This window comes from Amphibalanus amphitrite, unplaced genomic scaffold, assembly GCF_019059575.1.
Source record: "Amphibalanus amphitrite isolate SeventyFive unplaced genomic scaffold, NRLGWU_Aamphi_draft 001215F_arrow, whole genome shotgun sequence".
In the NCBI taxonomy this organism is placed as follows: Eukaryota; Metazoa; Arthropoda; class Thecostraca; order Balanomorpha; family Balanidae; genus Amphibalanus; species Amphibalanus amphitrite.
This window is the reverse complement of record NW_024882709.1, coordinates 64423-81467: the sequence shown is the minus strand read 5'-3', so window position 1 is coordinate 81467 and position 17045 is coordinate 64423. Positions and strand designations below refer to the sequence as shown.

General features: G+C 48.5%; 1 protein-coding gene and 1 long non-coding RNA gene across 2 annotated transcripts in view; one reads left to right on the top strand and one right to left on the bottom strand.

Annotated features, from left to right (window-relative positions):
- The window catches only part of LOC122371209 (myosin heavy chain, muscle-like), a 62246-nt gene extending 47231 nt beyond the window's left edge, over window positions 1-15015 (bottom strand). The window contains exon 1 of the mRNA XM_043347355.1: window positions 14815-15015. The gene's annotated coding sequence lies outside the window, so the exon portion shown is untranslated. The remainder of the gene's footprint in view (window positions 1-14814) is intronic.
- LOC122371210 lies at window positions 6935-11060 on the top strand. Its single transcript, XR_006254691.1, has 2 exons — window positions 6935-7412; window positions 9718-11060. It is a non-coding gene; the product is annotated as an uncharacterized LOC122371210 (long non-coding RNA).
- Window positions 15016-17045: the final 2030 nt, after the last annotated feature.

Below are 17045 nucleotides of genomic sequence, written 5' to 3'. Positions count from 1 at the left end.
GTGAAGCATTAGACCTTGCCAAGAATGTATGAAGTCACGATTTCATGTGCTTGAGGTATAGTTTCAGATCATTTCCGACGCCAAATTAACAGTTTCCATAATTCCCCAATATGACACTAAGTGCATTGCGGATTGCATCATTTTATAACCGACAACCGTGCAGAGATTTACTTAACCCGTCATAGTTATAAGTTAAGTGACCTGACCTGAAAACGTGGTTGATGTCACGTGATCCGGCTTGAATGAAATGTAAGGCATGTGAAATGTCAGCCTTCTATCATCAGTGTGCTTTGAGCTACCGCAAAAAAATACATGGTGGCGGCATCCACCCCTTCCTCTCGGCCGGCGAGGGTTAAACCTCGCTTCGAATTATTGCGGATAATGATGCGACCGAAAACAAAGCATTTATCTGTGTCTAGAACGGCCGCTGACTTGTTGGACAAGATCCCCAATCTTAGTTCGCTAGATGGGAATAAAATACTCGGTATGTGATATATATTATATAGTTATACCCCTCGATTTGCCCTCGCGCGAAGTCTATTCTAATCATCACTGTCGCTTTTTTTATCCGAGATGATGTCGCCGCTAAACGGGTTGTTTTGTTTGCTTGCTTGCGTTGAATGGTCATTACGGATTATTGAAGGATTATGATAAAATAGGACTGGGGCAAGGGAGGATATGCACTGCAGGTGTTTAATTTAGATCACAAAGGCATCATTTCCGGCATCGTGCAGAGTCATTATCTTCCCCTCCTCTGCACTGCGGCATCTCTGCGCCCCACACACGGCATCCTCACTCCACGGCCGGCCGCCGCCAACTGACCCACTCGCCGGGCGCCGCGACCTGACCCGTGTCGCTGCCGCGGCCTGCGCAATAGAGTCGGGGCTGGAATCCGGGGGTTCGGCCGGCCGGCCGCCTCTGGAGCGGGGGACTTTTTTAGTAGACCTACTGTACTGGTCACTAGTGCCTGACTTAGAACCCGTCCTGCTGCCGGCTGCTGTCGGGGGTCTCACCTTCTGCGGCTGGCTGCTGTCGGGGGTCTCACCTTCTGCGGCCGGCTGCTGTCGGGGGTCTCACCGTTTGCGGCCGACTGCTGTCGGGGGTCTCACCGTCTGCGGCCGGCTGCTGTCGGGGGTCTCACCTTCTGCGGCCGGCTGCTGTCGGGGATGGGCACGCTGACCTCGGCCCACTGGGTGCTGTTGGGCCCGGTGGTGTTGGTGAGTGAGAGCAGCGGCTCCTTCTGCTCCACGCCGTCCACCTGGCGGCGCACCTCCAGCGTGCCCGAGCCCGGGTAGTCAGTGCGCAGCCAGTACCGCAGCGACACGCTCGAGCCCGCCGGGAGCACCAGCGCGCTGGCCATCTGCAGCCGGGCGTACACGTATATCTGGTAGGGGTCGGCCGTCAGGTAGGCCACGGTGCTGCCATCGGCCGGCGCCGGGAAGTCGGGCACGGCCGTGCGCAGCTGCTCGTACCCGGTGGCCTTCCAGTGGCCGCGGCTGTCCAGAGGACTGGTGGACCAGAACGGGCCCAGCTCGCCCCTCTCAAAGTCCTCGCAGTAGTCGCCGGCGGCCAGGGTGCCGGCGGCGGCCCACAGCAGCAGCCAGGTCAGCATGCCGGCGGTGCGCGGGGGTCGGCAGAGTGAGCTCGACAGGACCGGCCGGCGGCCGGCAGAGTGAGCTCGACAGGGCCGGCCGGCGGCCGCTCCACATCGGCCTGTATCGGAGCGGCACGGCCACCTGTTCAGTCCCACCGCCAGTGACGGCAGCGCTGCTCCGACAGTGCGCGCCGGGATGATCCTCGATATGAGGCTGAAGTGACAGTCATAGTGAGACGCATTTCTCTACCGCTACAAAACGTTTATGTAGGCTCGGACCCCCCACCCCCACCCTACGTCTCAGGGCTTCCTGAAGTACTCATAAACCGTTATATGACTTTCGACGGCTAAGTAATGACCATCACCTTAGATTAGATCTTGATTTGACTTTAAGCCGAGTTAGAAGGGGAAAGGGTGTTCAGACCCCCCCCCCCCCCGGCCCGGCGCAGAAGTCACGGAGCACCGGCCCGGCGCGGGTCAAGAGTATATATCCCGGCAGGCGGAGGGCCTCCTGGCCACCATCCGCGCGGTGGGGAAGGGGGAGGGCATTTTTTGCTCCCTTGTATCTCCGAAATTACTAGATAAATCCGTAAAATTCAAACGGCATTCGAAAGCCCTGTCCCTCCGCAACCCAGCAAATGTTTTGGCATGGGGAATGTCGAGCGCTTGGAATTAGCAAAATTTGAACGGTTTGTGTGTCTCAGAAACAGATGGCCAACACATTCGGCTACGATATGATGCAAAAAATTACCCCTGGCACTTCCCGTTTGTTCAGGAATGTGGTCGTTTTGAAAGAGAAAATGGTGCTTTGGATGTCGGCGCCAGTCATCGTGAAGGAGTTGGTGCCAGAGAATACCTACAAAATACTCATGAATGGTGTCAATGCAAGCTGTCGGCTTTCAGGGAGAAGCAAATGTGGCCAAGGAGCTCATCAAACCTAAATCCGACGCAGAAACTGCAGGGGATTTCCCTGCAAAAGCTTGAAAGCAGGTAACCTTTTATCAGCCTCCAGCAGCTGACGGAGCGACGAAAATCGGTATCGGCAAATATGTTTGGAGCTACAGCAAAGGATTTGGTTTCCGACATTCCGAATTCGTTGTCAAAGTACGCATATTTGTCTAGTGTAGGCACGCATAGGCATCAAAGCCGTATATTGTTGGCTCATTATTATATGTTTTATTAACCCGCGCCCGGCTGGGGGTCCTGGATTTCCACGCCCTGCTGGGGGGGGGGGGTGTTTGAACACCCCCCTTGTAACTCGGCTCCTGGGCCACGTAGCGATACGCGGAAGGCGGCGTTCGAAAGAGCGTCAAAAATAATGACGAAATCACTTCGGTCAATTTTTTGGTCAGGTCAAAGGTCAGGTCACCAGAGGTCATTGAAGGCAAAATTTCGCCGATTTCCAGGTCGAATGTCGAAAGTTTCCAAGAAGCCAACGCATTACTCGGGAACCAATAGAGCTACAGCGCCGCGGAAAAGCGCATTCGATAGCCCTATTAACGCCCTTTCTGAGTAATTCTCTCAGATTTGACCTAACGTCAACGGTTTTGCCTGCAGGGGGCAAAAACTGCAAAAATAGCCGATTTTTTCGGAAACAGTTTTTCTGCAATAACTTTTGACCCAGGCCTTGTACGAGCTTACTTTCACCGGCATCGTGTTCCTCTCGTCAAGACGCATCGAATGAACTATAACTTGACCTTGAAAGGTCAACTTGAAAATTTGACCTCAGGTCAAGGTCATGACCTGATCGGAAAGGGTCATGTTGCATATCAGTCGATCCGTATCGTCGAGCTGAACACATCTAATGCGTTTTCATCGCTCTAGCATGCCTCTATCAAAAGTTATTTGCGAAAAACTGTTAGATACCATTCGTGACCTTTAATGACCTCAGGGCATAAACAAGGGTCACGGACACCATTTTCATGTTCAGTGTGTCTAAACCACTTGTAATTCGGTGTTTGGGAGTGTTTATAATGTCTTTCATCCAAAAGAGGCGCATTTCAATTTTCTCCCATTGACTTATAATGGGGAGGTCGCAAAATTGACCTGACCTTAGGTCATCGATATCAAAATTCTGAGATATACATTTTGTACATGCTATTGCTCTTAGCAATCGCTGAAAGTTTCAAAGCGATCGGTCACTCGGTGTAGCTATGACAGACATTGAAACTTTTTATGAGGTGAGGTCACTTCAAGTGACCTGGTGACCTGACCTTGAATGACCTTGGTCTGAAATTTTCACAAAATGTGTAAAATTGATGTATGATAAGGTGTACCAAAAACGGCGGCGCTCCGCGCCGCCGTTTTTGAGATATTCGCGAAAAACCACAAGGGGGGGTGTTCAAACACCCCCCCAGCAGGGCGCGGGTTAACATGGAAAACGTGTGAACGAACTTTTGAGACACCCTGCAGGTTAAATTTCAAGGCATCTGATCACATACATGTATCTGATTATTTGTAATAAATTTCAGAATTTATATTTGTATCTTTTTTTGCAATATTTTTTCATTTTTTGAGAAGAAAAAAACGGAGCATATAGACTGTGCCACAGTGCTGCTCGCTGCAGCAGCGGCGGCCAGCTAGACGGCCCGGCGGCCGGAAAAAGGTAACAAATAGTCACACCCACAGGTGCTGATTTGATCGAAGCTCTTACGATACGGTGTGAAAAACGAAAAATCGCTTCATGCATAAAACTAACCAGCTTCGTCACAAAAAAAGCATTAAATACCTATCTCGGGACAACACACCAATCGCATAATTCCTCTAAAAACGCCAACTCGGACAAGGTCGAGTTCATTTATGGCCAATTTTTTTCCCAGGTTTCAAAGAGACCTCACCTGTCGTCCTATATCCTCAATCACTCACAGCACAATACTCGTATATCGTATATACTCGTATATTGCTACCACACGGCACGACCCCGCGCGCCGGCCGCCTATCGGCAAACGTTCTGGCTGCCGGCCTGGTCCACCAGGCTCAGTTTGCCGGTCTGGAGCAGCTCCTCGCCGTCCACCGTGTTCTCCTTGATGTGCACGGTCACAGAGAAGACGGTGTGCGAGCGACTGTCGGCAGCGGGAACGTGCCGTCAGAGGGTTACCGGTAACGGAACACCGCACGTCACGGAGACCGCGGAACGAGCCATCGTACCATTCAGGAGGGGAAGAGAGCGAATCGTCACACAGAAGGCACGGTGGAAATTATCACAGAAAGCACGTAACATCACGGAATCACGAGACTTAACCCGCGCCCCAGTGGCGGTCTCAGCCAACTTCGCCCTAGTGGGGGGGGGGGGGGGATATGTTACCACCCACCTCTAACTCAAAAACTAAGAGGGCTAGAAAGACGCGGTAAAAAGCAGTCGATAGCTCTCAATGCGTACGTTTGAAAGTATTTTAGTCATTTTTCATCTTAGAGCAATATTGGGGTCACCAGAGGTCATCAAAGGTCAAAATTTGCCAATGGTCATTATATTTTTCAGAAAACATGCCGTTATCTCAGGAACTATGGTAGCTAGACAAACGCATGAGAAAGCAATCGATAGCTCTTGAACTCTTCTTTTGAAAAGGTCACTATAAAAAATGACCTCAGGTCACGGGTTTAGCCTCCAGAGGGCAAAAACTATAAAAATAGCTGTTTTTACGAAAGTGTTTTCGACAATAACTTTTGACTAAAAAAAGCCACGACATTTCTATTGCCAGAATCGTGTTCCTCTCGCCGAGACGCGTCGAATGTACTATAATTTAACCTTGAAAGGTCAACTTTAAAATTTGACCTCAGGTCAAGGTCATGACCTGACCGGGAAAGGTCATGTTGCATATCAGTCGATGCGTCTCGGCAAGACAAACACAATGAGACCATCCCCAGTGTTCTATCGCTTTCCAATCGCGAGTTATTGGCAAAAATCTGTTTGTAGTCTCAAATGACCTCGGATGACCTTTCTAGAGGCTATCAGCAAAAATTACACCCTGGTCATCACGGGTGGTCCAAATCATTGTGATTCTGAAATATTTGGACTGTTCCTATGCGTACACACGGATCTAGAGGCATTTTCATTTTTCTCCATTGACTTGTAATGGAAAGGTCACGCCACTGACCTGACCTTAGGTCACGGATATAAAAAATCCGAGATATACAAGTTGTAGGCGCCCATAACATCATGCAACCCACCAAGTTTAAAACCTTCCTGACAAACACTGCAGACTGGACATGATTGCAAACTTTTTTAGGCTTGGTCAGTTAACTTGACCTGGTGACCTGACGTGACATGACCTGGGGTCAAAAATTTCACACATTGTCCGACATTGATGTACCAAAACCTACCCCAAGCAGCGCGGCGCTACGCGCCGCGGTTTTTTATTTACACGCAAAAAACGCGACAGGGTGGTAACATATGCCCCCCCCCCCCCACTGGGGCGAAGGTTAAACAGCGCAACCACGGAACGAGGCGGAAGGCACATCAGACGAACTTGTGGTGTCGCGCCATCTATGCGAAGGGGCGATACCGGTAGTGAGCGCGCCTGCCGGCGGGGGGCGCGCGAATCGCCGACCGGCGCAGTTCGGACAGCAGTCTCACGCACGGTACATAGAATACTAGGTAACACCGGTTTGTCCGCTCAACACAGAGCCAATGGTCACCACTTTCTTCAGCTGACGTCTGTGACCTTGAGCTGACCTAGGATGATAAACAGCTGACAATTTAGGCCATTTGGAGCTCACTTGACAGCTGAAGAGCGTGATTTAAAATATAAATATTTGTCAGGCACTTACAAAAGATATTATTCACCAGTCATTTTTAAAGCACATTCTGTCATAAATTAGCTGACTCCCTCTGGTCTTCCACACGGCAGAAAATGCAAGTGCAAATTCTGCCGTCTTGAAGTGAGCCAAACGCTTATGATACACATGATCGTTTCTCTCAGAGCACAACGGAAACTGCGAGAAAACAAGAGAGAGTCGGACTCTACAAATGAATGAATTTGGAAGAAAAATAGCTGTATTTTTTCCTATGAAAATGTTGACTTTGAAAACATTGGCCATCAACTTTAAAATTGCCCCCGAATATGAAAATGTGTGAATTGACAAAACAGGCAATCTTGCTGTTTTTGCCCAAGTTTGTTCATGATTGAGAGAGATTCGATGCGAAAATGCACTGATATATACTTTTGAAAGCGAGGTCTCGATCAGTGTGTAAATTTTGATTTTTAACTTAACGCTAGTCCCACTTTTCCCTCCAAGAAAATATATTTGTCAATTTTTCAATAATCATATTATGCGTCATTGCTTTAAAAATAAAGAGAGTCGGACCGTAATTCTTTCAAAATGACCGATAATGCTCAATATCTACCGGAATATATCAACAGATTGGCCAGACTCATTGGCTAAATATGTTTAAATTGCATTTTTCTTACTTTCTGCAGATTTTCCTGCAAAATTTTACTGTAGTTTAAGCTGCGTTTCCTGCAGATTGTGTTCACAGACCAATGGGAGACAAGTATTTCTTCATCAACAGGTTTATTCGCCATCAATTGGTCTAGCGGGTGTTTTTCGCATGCGCAGCTTATGTCACAGCAGCGTAAGAACACGTTCGCTTTAAATCATTATGGATATTTCTTTTCGGAATATCAAAGGTCAATGTTGATGTGTTTCATAAGATTTGTGGTGGCGGGATTATCGTCATTAACTAATTACTTGATATATTTTAATGGGGAGTGGTGTAATGCCCGCACGACTGTTGACTTTCATTGTAATTGCTTGAGCTTGTTCCTGGGCTGCCTCAGATAGCAGGATGGTGTGTCAAGTATCATGGCCTGACAGGAAGGTGGGTACCCAGACCCCTAGCTCAATATTAATCTCAGATGAAGCCCGTATATATGTCTTAGAGATTGTTAAAGTTTTAACCTCACCTACATATAACCTAACATAACCTGAAATAACCAGACATGCTAGAACCCTTATTTTGGTCAAATGCTGATGAGCAGAAAAATATTAACTTTTTGATGATTTGCCATGCCTACCTATGTCTGGACGAGGGTTTCTCGGTTACTGTGTAGATAAACTATGGTGAAGATAAAAAACATCATCTACCCTAGCCTAACCTTTGCGTACTAAACTACCACTTTTGGTAAATGTTCAGAAAGAGTGATTCACTTTTCAGGCATACATTTTGTACATTCTTGCACTATTTGACATCCTGAATCCAGATATGATATTTACATGTGATACAAATACAAAACAAAAATCAAACCTTACCTAACCCCATGCCAGACTGGAAAACATCCATACACTACGCCGGATGCCAGTGAGACGAAATTCGGCGCAAGCGATTTTGCGCCGAAATTTCTGAGTGATTTGCGCCAAAAATTAGGTGCCTATTTGTGCGAAAATTAAGCCCTTTTCATATAAAGCACATGTGCACATATACTGATCAAGGCTATATCAACCAGGCAGAGTGTTTCGGGGCTTTGTACGCTATCCCATGTTTGAGCGTCCGAATTAGTTTTTATTTCCACGTAAACCCAATACCTCGGTGGGAGCCAGCGAGGGCCCGGCAGCGGAGCAGCACGTGCTCCGGCACATCAGCCTCTTCTCGGCTCACGGTGCAGAGCGCCGCTGGGCACCGCTTGTCTGGGCACTGCTGACACGCGGCGGAGTGGAGACAGCCGATTCGGTGCCGTATTGGAGCGAGCTGCCCCGGTGGCCGGCCCTCATCTGGTGCACCGAAATGGCATCCTCTCGGTCCTCTCCGGGGAGAGGGAGCGGCGGCGTGCTCCCGAGGAGTGGCTTGAATAGTGATTCTGAGCAGTTGTCGCGCCACTGATGCGAGGCCGCACAATGAACCGCCCTGGTCAGCGATCGGGCGTTTGAGGGCAGGGCGGCCGCCAGTTTTGCCAGATCGTCCACGCTCTCATTCCCCTCGATACTGCAGTGGGCAGGAACCCACTGCTATTGCTTAACGACGCTTGGCGACGTTCAACAACGTTTTCCATGCTTATCTCTACGCCGAAGGTTGAGGCCTCACCTGGGCGGCCGTTCCTCCGCTGAGTAGACTCAGGGCGGCTCGCCAGTTCGAGCACGCGACGACCGGGGCGGGGGACGTCTCGTCCCGCAACCTCTCCAGAGCTGCCCACGGGGCGAATCTGCTGCTAGATTGACCAGCGTACCGCATAAATTCGGTGACTGTCTTTCGCCAAAAAAAATATGCGACCGCCCTGCACCGAAAAATTCGTCCGCCGCCATGCGCTGAATTCGGCGCATGCGAAGTTACGCCGGACGTGCGCTTAAATTTTCGGCGCAATCCCGCCACTACGCCGGACATATTCGGCTTAACGTGTATTTTTTCCAGTCTGGACCCCATGTTGCATATTCATATGAACTGTAGATCAGATATTTTTTGAACAAATACCCATCTTTCATCCTTTCAGCATGCCTACAACCTACTAAACAGCCTTGGTATCAACCTACCATTCATACTTTATCTACACAGTACACATACATATTGATATATGGGGTATGTGGTTCAGTAGGTTATAGTAGGTCAGGTGCCTACATGCTATCATTTGTCATGCTTTGATTTCAGGTGGTGTCTTGTGGGCTTTATAGTGGGCTTTGTGGCCCTCTCTAAGTGCAAGGGTTAAGTGTTGATGCACATAATGCAATGTGTTTTTTTCCATGGGCGCAGGAACCTCACTTAAAGTGTGGGGGGAGGGGGCAGAGAACTTCAATGTCACTTTGTGGGAACCCCAGTGCCCCTATAAACAAATTCTTTGCAGTTTCGTGCTTATCTCACCTTGCCGAACAATTTCTTGCTCTTAGTTTTGAATTTAAATGAAAAATAAATATTGTACTTTAAAAATTAGCATAGCTGAAAAGTGGGGACATCCCCCCGATCCTAGACCTTTTTTTTCTTAATGGTACAAATCATCCAGATTCATATGAGAAGGGTAGGTAGCTACCTACAAAATCAAATCAATGCCTCAATTGTTCATTGTTTTATTACAATAAGTCCCTCCTCTGCCAATCACACTAAACTATCTACTGTCACAATGCAGTGTGCGTCATGATTTCTCAACTCTATGCATACAATATATTTCCATTTGTCAATCACATATTGCTTTTTTTTACAGGCTTTCCGGTTATGACTGAGGCCAGCATCTCACGTGTCCTGGCTACGCCAAATCACTGCGGATGCCGGATGCCGAGGACCGGAGAGCCAACCGCTTTGAGGCGTGAGCTCTGTGGCGTGGCTCGAGTGATCACCAGGTTCTGACGGCTACGGCGCCGTCGACCTGGTTGAATAGCTGGGGCCTGGACGAGAGTGCCCTTAGTACGGTGGTCAATCGGTTACGTCCGAGGGGCGCTCGAACACGCTGCCGTCGCGTGGCTGCCGGCGGCCGCCCCCTCGCACGTGAATCTCCTGGAGCGAGGACTGCGGGAGGCGGCCGCATCATCACCTGTATCCGCGCTCAACACCGTGCCACGCACTAATGGCGGAAGCCCGACTTTCTCCGATGGAGGAGAGAAGCTGGACGCTGGCTGCCAGGCTGCTGGGGAGGGCGCTGGGTCTGCCATCAGGGGACCCCCTGCACGCGACCGCCGAGGCCTCGGCACCGGCGCGCCTGCCTTCGGTCCGAGGCTGGAGATTGCGAGGCCGCCAGGCCTGGGCGAGAGCGAGAATCCCACCGTGGCAACAGACGGCTGGCGTCACCTTCCGGTTGGACGTGTGCCCGATCCGGGCTGGGGCCACGGCGGCGGAAAGGGAAAGCGTGGCTACGCTGCACCTCGCGTTCCTGCCCCTGTGTGCTGTCCGGCTTTGGACGGACGGATCTGTGGAGGGCGGAGTCTTCAGGCGCTGGGCGGGAGCCGTGCTGGTCTGGCTGGACGAAGAGGTCGAGGAACTGCGGGCCCCGGCCGGAGAGTTGTGCTATAGCTACCGCGCGGAGATGGTGGCGCCGGTGACCGGTCCGGAGACCGTACTCGGAAGAGACAGAGACCAGGACCTGCGGTCTCCGGTCCGTACCTATCTGCTAACTGTGCGGTAGTGCTGGTGTAGTGCAACATTTTTGGATGGCTAGCTACATTTCACGATTAAATAGCTGGTACGTTTCAGTGCAGGTGGCGTGACGAACAATGTGTCTGTTGGCCACTTCTGCGGAAGCTGCCATTTCCTACTCGAAAGCGGGCGCGCTGTTTGGCTGGGCCGGCAGGATGTTCCCACTTCCCATGTGTCGACGGCAAAGCGAGTATATTCATGTTCTTTTAATGCACAGAAGTCTGTTGTATATTTGAAGTTTTATTTTAGGTTGACGATTGCGAAGGGCAGATTCATCTTCTCTCTTTCATTTGTGTTGCCACTTTAGCGTTCATGTTTGTCATAAGTGTCCTGGTCCGGCTTGGTTGTCATCTTTATTCGTGATGTATTTTATTTTACGAACATGCTGGTGATCAATGCAATACACTTGATTAATAATGCTGCTTTAGCTCTGATCCTTTGTGGTATGTCTTGATTGTACTACTGCGATAGTGATTTTTCCTCACCAAAATATGCAGGCAACAAATGTAAATGCTGCCAAAAGTTTGTCATTGCGTGATGTATCTAAAAGACATCAAGTTTCTGAACGTGGTCGTGTACTACGCAACCGGAAACTCAATAGGACGTGGAATGCTGTGAAGCAAAACTACAGAAGTGAGGCTGGCCACGCCAAAATCAAGTGAGATATGTCTAGCCTTTCTTCAGCCGCCAAGGCTTCGACAGACTATCCGCGGGTTCGGTGTCTCTCGAACTACGAAAATTCAACGTCGTCCGGCCAATCCTGGTTAAGGTCAGCGGGGACTTAGCTGTGGTTATGGAACAGGATTGGCCGTCCGAGAGACTCAGAACCTGGGGTATGTTGCAGCACAGCTATGTCGACCGAGTGTCGTCGCAAGCTACCCCTTTCGACGAGAAAAAGTAAAACCGTCCCGTCCTAGGCTGACTAGGCTTAGCTAGGTGGCAGCACAGTCGCGCCGGCAGGGGGCAGTGCCACAACCAGCCGACTGATATTTTCGTGTGACGTCAGAACCGGTGCCTCCCTGGTCTCACGGCGGCGCCCGACCGGACGGCGTTGATTCGTTTTACTCCTAGAACACACCTTATACAGCTGTGCTCGGATTGCGCGCGGGAGCTCGAGTGGAGGACGGAATGCCTCGAGCAGAGGCCACAACAGGACTGCGTGAAATCACGAGTTTTACTTTGCAAGAATTTGACGCTGCCACTCACCAGGTGCCGAAAAAGCACCCCTGAGATTATGACAATTCTCCACTTCTGACAGTGACATCGGATGTCAGCCTGGCGGTCTCGCGGTGCCCGCTGACAGCTCTCCGTTGTTGTGACGCCGTCACTGCCGATAGAGATCCTACGTCGCGTGCCGGCAGTTTGCCAGACGTGCTGGGCGGCAGAGGTGCACAAATAGCCCAGCCTGTCTCCTACACGGTCTCCGATGGCTCCGGTTTGTCTCACCGATCATCCTTAGGTATATCCCAACATATCTATACTTTCAAGTAAAGCTGGTTATTTACATTACAGTTATTAATATATACAGGACGTAAACGCTATTCCTGAAGTGTTTTTATTTCTGAAGCTATCCGCAGATATATCGTCATTTTTTAAGAAGCCGACAGACATACGGTATGCGCTGATTTGGGCAAAGTGCGAGGCAGGACTTTGTACACCTCCACCTGAAATGCATACTGGTGGTGTATAAATAGACTAGAGTGAGGCGGTCTGGTTGTTGACTGTGTCTGGAAACACTGGAAAGTCAAGAACTACCCTCATAAAACCACCGGGACGCTCAATTAATTCCTCTCATCCAATGAGGGTTCAGTTCCACATGGACCAGACGGGCGTCCATCTGCCGTCCCATAGCGTCCCTCTCCCGTTTAGTGGGGCAGTTACTACTTGGCGGGCTGAAGGTGAAGTGACGTAACGCTGCAGTGTACGGTGCACATCAGTGTTTCTGTTTAGGAATATGAAACTTTAAGGAGTGTGTAACAAGTTTTTTTCCTGGATCAACATTACTTCATTTAGGTAAGAAAACATTATTTGAGGACGATTTTGCAATATTTGCTAATGGGACGAAGCCCATTAAATTGCTATGGAATACCTATCATATTGAGGACCGCAAACGTTCAGAAAACGTTTTGACTGTAGGCTTTAAGAAGCGGCTTTAAATCCTTTTATAATCCATCGCTGACTACATCTATGCTGCAATCTATACACATTTCACGTGCATCGCTAATCTCTTCGCTAATACAGATCCTGGTCTATTTTTTCTTGCTTAGCAAACCTCAGCTGTCTTGTAAAATTTTCACGACGCATTCATACATTACAGTTTAGAGGCAGATAAATCCGATATTCCTGTTTTCTGCGTGACTCTGTGAGGTCGGTCCCTGCCATGGATGGTGTGAGGCCATCCATGCTGCCGATCGTTCGACGCGCTAGTTTTATTGGGGGTTATATGACCGAAGGACATCGACGGCCGACGGAACTGCCTCGCCTGGCGGGGTCACCAATGTGGAACACGCTGCCGGTTTTTCCGAAGTAAAACTGGAGATTTGCTAGACAAAGTTAGACTAAGTGAATTAATGTACTTAGCCATACGAAAGCAAATGTTTGACAGAAAGTAAGCGGCCATTTTGTCGCTGCTGGAGACAACTGCCGGAAAACTAACTGCATTCCCGCAACATCCAGTTACTCATCGATACGTATCAAATGAAGCAGGGCAGATTACCATATTATTTTTCTTAGGATGTCGGAATATAACAACATGTTAAGATACCAAAAAGGTGCAATATCCTTGTTTATAACACAGCCTTTGTTCCGAGTCTGTGCCTTTGGATGGATCTCATGTGCTTAAACTCTTTAGAAAAATGCACTAAGTATCCATTTGAATTATTACTTATGCCAGCATGCATGGTAGAACAATAATCAATTGTAATTTGTTGTCAAGTCTAGATGTGTTTTCTCCACTGTCAATGACTGATTTCTTCTTGCTGAGTAATGTTTTGCAACCTATTAATTTCTATGCCAGTGGTGGCTCAAATATTGCTGCAAATATATGCAATGTGTAATCTTATATTGTTTAAATAAAGTTAGGCAAATTAAACTGAAATCATGACTGTAATATTTGAAATATGTCATCTGATTGACCTTCATCATACCAACATATAGCCTGGGCAAGGATTATGTCAAAAATGGCAAGGCAAGAGGAAAATAGAACAAGTCAGATTGTATTGCCACTCCTTTAGTCAGAGAATGAGGACAAGTTATAAGCAAAAAGCACAGATCACCTTGAATTCTTGAAATCAATGTCAAAGCCTACCTACCTGACAACTTGTATGGTCTCCCTCTTTTTAAAGTAATGCAATGCATTAGGTAGGTACATTGCTAGGTGTGAAATTTATGGAGAACTTCACAAACCCCATTACAAATCAGTTTTATAAGCATATGCTTCAAATTGCTATGCTTCCCACACTAACTGAAAGGTTTTTGAGCAAACTCATGAGCAAACTCCATGCCAGCATATCTTGTTATTGAGTAAACATGTTGACTACTTAACTGACCATTCCTTTTTCTATAATCATATTAATTACAATTCTACACAGACCTGTAGACAATTCATGACACATTTTCCACACACAAAATTATTATATACACAACTGAACACAAAGCCTATGTTTAAAATAATCACATATATCTGTTGCATTTTTGCTGTATAGGTACCTGTCTATAAAACATGAATAATTTGATGTTGTGAGCCTTGTGCCAAGATGAATGTTTGTGGTATTGGTGTTACAACAAGGAAATTGAAAATTTGTCATGCAGTTTAGGGAAGTTATACCTAGGTAATGTTCAAAATGAAGTGAGATGCCTTCAATTACTAAATCTCCAGTACATTGAAGAGCCATATATTCTTTTGAAGGAAATTATTAGGTACCTATTTACATTAGAGCTAGGTAGGTAGTTACCTGCATGTTACAGTTAGCATCTTTCAATGTTGTTCTTTATCAATCAAAATGAATGGAAAATTTAAAAAATAAGTAGAAGTGATCAGATAGGATAGGTAAAGCAATTTCACAATTCATTTGACTTTCAGTTTCAGTTCTCATCAAGCCAATTAGGTTGGGTACCTACCTACTTACCAGCACCTCCATAATCGCTCCCCAAAATGCCCCCTGCCACGAACCTCTTATGAAGAGTTTATAGAAGTGCAGGCTGCAGATTTCCGGCCCATGCAGAGTTTTCATTTCTTTGGCAATTCCTTAACTCCACTTGGAGCTCACAACCTTCTATTACCACACCATCACATCACAAAATATAATGTGAAGAAAGTCCTTATACACTTTGCTTACACTGCACAAGACACACATCCACAGCACAGTACAGCAACTGAAGCGAGCTGTTCACTGTTACAACTATCTTTCAAATTCAACTGACACCGATAGCTGGTTACCACGCAACGCGCTATGCAAATGGCGTCAGCTTGTCCTACGAATGGCGGTTGCTATGGAAACCAGCTGACGAAACTTAACCAGAACCCATTTTCGAACAGGAGTTTTGTTAAGGCGCCCCAAGAATTTGTGCGCCGTTTTTCGAAACATGCCCACCACTTTCGCAGTTTTTCATCCTACATTTTACCTACACGGTGTCTCATGAGACACAATGTTAATCCAATGGGAACTGTCTCGTGGGTGTCTCATGGAGGAGATTTGTAGGAACTGTTTTTGAAGACACGTAAAGAAATGTAATGACCAAATGCCGTTGACAGCTGATTGTACCGACCAATTGCTACCAGTTAGCTGTTTTTATAGTCATTTTTGTACAGAAAACACAAACTGAAATCTGTCTCGCGGCTACCCTCTTCGGCTCTTTCCTGTCTCCTACATTGTAGGCAAGTAGGAAGGTTTGTGCACCTCTGCTGGGCGGACGCCAGGTGCCGTCAGCTGCCGGCCGTCCGAGCTTGGGCGGTCTTAGGATCTGGGACAGTACTATGAGCTGGGACAGCTGGGACTCGGAGACGGGCTCACAGCTGGGATGTTGCAGGAAACGCTGCTAATGAGAGGTTTAATGGAGACGTTTGGGACTTCTGTCGAGGCTAAAGTGTCTCGTGCAGGAAACACTGCCTCTGCCGGGGTAAACATCGCGGGCTGCCAGGACGGCTGGTCTGGAGACCATGCGGCCCATTCCGGGCCCGCGGTAGAGCGGGACGGTCTCGGCGCGCCCTCAGTCGGGCCGGCACCGTCGGCCGAGTCGCACGTGCTGTGGCACAGGTGTGGTACTTAAATAGCGCAGACCGGCCGGCAGAGGTGAATAAAACTCAAAAGCTGTCACCTACGCAATGTCCAGCTGTCACCAATTTTTTACAAGTCATCTTGAAACAGTAGGCACCATATTTTTGACATTTTCTCATCATCTTTGTAGGCCTAATGAAATGAGGCCAGAATGTTAGAAAGAAACTGACCTTTCAAATTTCGGCCTTTGTGCATTACAATGCATCACCACATTTCAGTGACACAACAACAAAAATAAATTACTATCATCCAACTTACCTATAGGTCTGATCGACTTCTTAGCTCGTCCTGGCTTCCGGATCCAGTTCAATCAGAACTCACGAAAGGATTGTCAGTTGTCACTGATTCACTTGCCTTTGCTTCAGTAGTCAGAACCAATTATCAACGCTCCTACCAAGTTTCTGGGACCGATGGTCATGGACCTCACCCCAGTTGTGGCCCAGATGTGACGTCCCCCGTCCCAGTCGCCCGGTCCCTCCCTATCTCCGGCGGCGGCCAAGGCCGCGCCGGTCCCCGCCACCGCTCAACCGGCGACGAACGGGGACGAGCTGTCGCGCTGTCGCCGTTTTTCCTGCGTTGTCTATGGCGCTTTACAACGCACCGGCTGTCGTACCGGCGGGATTTTTCAGCCGGAGCTGGCTACAAAGAGATGACGCTGCTAAATTTTTTGTGCCGTGGTCCATAGTGGCCCTCTGTGGGAAGACAGCTCTGATTTTAGCGGAAACGGCCTAGTTATCTATTTTAAGTGCATCATCTGAGATGCTTGAATCTGTCTCTTTATTCCTATGGCTGTCACCTACGCACGCAGGCGAGTAGCAGGTTTATTTCACCTCTGCCGGCCGGCGCGGCGGTCACGACAGTCGGTGGCAGAGCCCGGCCCGTGCTGACAGTGGCAGAGACACCGGAACAAAGATCGGAGACGGAGACGCGCAGACGGAAAGAGACTGAGGCTCAGAAGCAGAGACGTAAAGACGGACAGGCGGGAGGACGTAAGTAGAGAAGAATACCTAGACGAACACCAAAAGACGAGCACTTAAGCGGAAAGGCGGTATCGACGTCGGTGAAGTGAGCTTCTGAATACCATGGAGAGCTGCCGACGCTGGTTCGCAGAGCGGCGGAACGGCTG